The 2257-nt window shown below is 41.5% G+C and overlaps 1 non-coding gene across 1 annotated transcript; it reads right to left on the bottom strand.

The window, feature by feature from the left end:
- Nucleotides 1–1041: 1041 nt before the first annotated feature.
- On the bottom strand, nucleotides 1042–1148 carry LOC144233278 (U6 spliceosomal RNA). Its single transcript, XR_013335636.1, has one exon. It is a non-coding gene; the product is annotated as a U6 spliceosomal RNA (small nuclear RNA).
- Nucleotides 1149–2257: the final 1109 nt, after the last annotated feature.

Genomic DNA, 2257 nt, shown 5'->3' with positions numbered 1-2257 from the left:
CACACACCCATCGGTCCTCAGTTTGTTCTCAGCATTCAAGAGTCTCTCATGGTTTGCCTCTCTCCCTCTGCCCCACTATTTCTCCCCTTCTTCTCCCCCACGGTCCTCTGTTAAGTTCCTCCTAATCCTCCTATACGTGAAAACATATGGTATCTGTCCTTTCCTGCCTGACTAAATAAGTCAGCTAAATAAGCTAACCATAACACCCTCAAGGTCTATCCATGTTGCTACACATGGCCAGATTTCATTCTTTCTCATTGCCATGTAGTATTCCATCCTATAGATAAATCACATCTTCTTGATCCATTCGTCCATTGATGGGCACTTAGACTCTTTCCATGTTTTGGCTATTGTTGAGAGTGCTGCTATGAACATTGGGGTACATGTGCTCCTATGCATCAGCACCCCTATATCCCTTGGGTGAATTCCTAGCAGTGCTATTGCTGGGTCATAGGGGAGTTCTAGTGTTAATTTTTTGAGGAACCTCCACACTGTTTTCCAGAGGTGCTGCACCAGTTTACATTCCCACCAACAGTGTAGGAGGGTGCCCGTTTCTCCACATCCTCGACAGCATCTAGAGTCCTGTGATTTGCTCATTTTAACCACTCTGGCTGGTGNTTCAGTGTTATTATTGAGATATGTGGGTTTAGAGTCATTGTGTTCTTTGTGGGATTCATTCTTGTGGTGGTGTCTCTGGTATCTTCGTTCCTTGCAACACTTCCCTCAGAGCGTCCCCTTCAGGATTTCTTGTAGGGCTGGCTTAGAGGTGACAAATTCANTTGTCTCCACTGTGTCAGCTGGCCTCCCTGAGGCACCAACCTTGGTGGTTGTGGGGAGAAGAATGGCGCGCCCCAGTCCCTTCTCAACCAAGCATTGCAAATCACTTCTTCTCTCCAATCTCCCTGTGCTGAGGATGTAGCCAAGGTGGGCTGAGTTCTATGCCCCACACCCCGCCTGTTTCCAGGTCCACGTCCGTGGGCTTTGTTATACTGCCCTGAACAATCCCACAGGTCGCTGCTTCCCTGTTCCCAGGGGTTGAGTTAAAATATGGAACGCTTCACGAATTTGCATGTCATTCTTGCGCAGGGGCCATGCTAATTTTCTCTGTATCATTCCAATTTTAGTATATGTGCTGCCGAAGTGAGCATGAGTTTGGTAACTTCTTTACAGGTTTTGGATACTAACCTTTCATCTGATATGTCATTTGCAAATACAGTCTCCCATTCCATTGGGTGACTTTTAGTTTAGTTGATTGGTTCCTTTGCAGTGCAGAAGCTTTTAATCTTGATGAGGCCTCAATAGTTCAGTTTTGCTTTTATTTCCCTTGCCTCTGAGGACACATTGAACAAAAATTTGCTGTGGCTGAGGTCAAAGAGGTTGCTCTGTGTTTTTTCTCCTCTAGGGTTTTGATGGTTTCCTGTCTCACATTTAGGTCTTTCATCTATTTTGAATTTACAGATGTGTATGGTGTGAGAAAGTGGTCAAGTTTCTTTCTTCTGCATATTGTTGTCCAGTTCTCCCAGCAATATTTGCTAAAGAGACTGTCTTTTTATCCATTGGATGCTCTTTCTTGCTTTGTTTAAAAGTAGTTGTTCATACATTTGTGGGTCCATTTCTGGGTTCTCTATTCTATGCCATTTCTCTATGTATCTGTTTTTGTCCTAGTACCATACTGTTTGGATGAGTACAGATTTGTAGTAGAGGCTAAAGTCTGGAAATGTGATGCCTCCCACATTGTTTTTATTTTTCAACATTACTTTGGCTATCCAGGGTCTTTTGTGATTCCATTCAAATTTTAGGATTGTTTGTTTTAGCTCTAAGAAGAATGCTGTTGCAATTTTGATTAGGATTGCATTGACTGTGTAGATTGCTTTGGGCAGTATCAACATTTTAACAATATTTGTTCTTCCAGTCCATGAGCATGGGATTTTTTTTCCATTTCTTTGTGTCTTCAACATCTTTCATAAGTTTCATATAGTTTTCAGCATGCAGATTTTTAACATCTTTGGTTAGGTTGATTCCTAAGTATTTTATGGTTCTTGGTGCAATTGTAAATGGGATCTATTCTTGATTTCTCTTTCTGTTGCTTCATTATTGGTGTATAGAAATGAAACCTGTTTCTATACAATGATTTTGTATCCTGCAACTTTGTTGAATTCATGTCTCTGTTCTAGCACCTTTTTTAAATCTATATTGAAGGAATAAGGTTTTTAGAGGGAATTTTCTAGTGTCATATGATACTCTTGGCTACTGCAAA

Source organism: Crocuta crocuta, unplaced genomic scaffold (genome assembly GCF_008692635.1).
Source record: "Crocuta crocuta isolate KB4526 unplaced genomic scaffold, BGI_CrCroc_1.0 scaffold529, whole genome shotgun sequence".
Classification (NCBI taxonomy): domain Eukaryota; kingdom Metazoa; phylum Chordata; class Mammalia; order Carnivora; family Hyaenidae; genus Crocuta; species Crocuta crocuta.
This window is presented reverse-complemented; position numbering and strand designations above follow the sequence as displayed.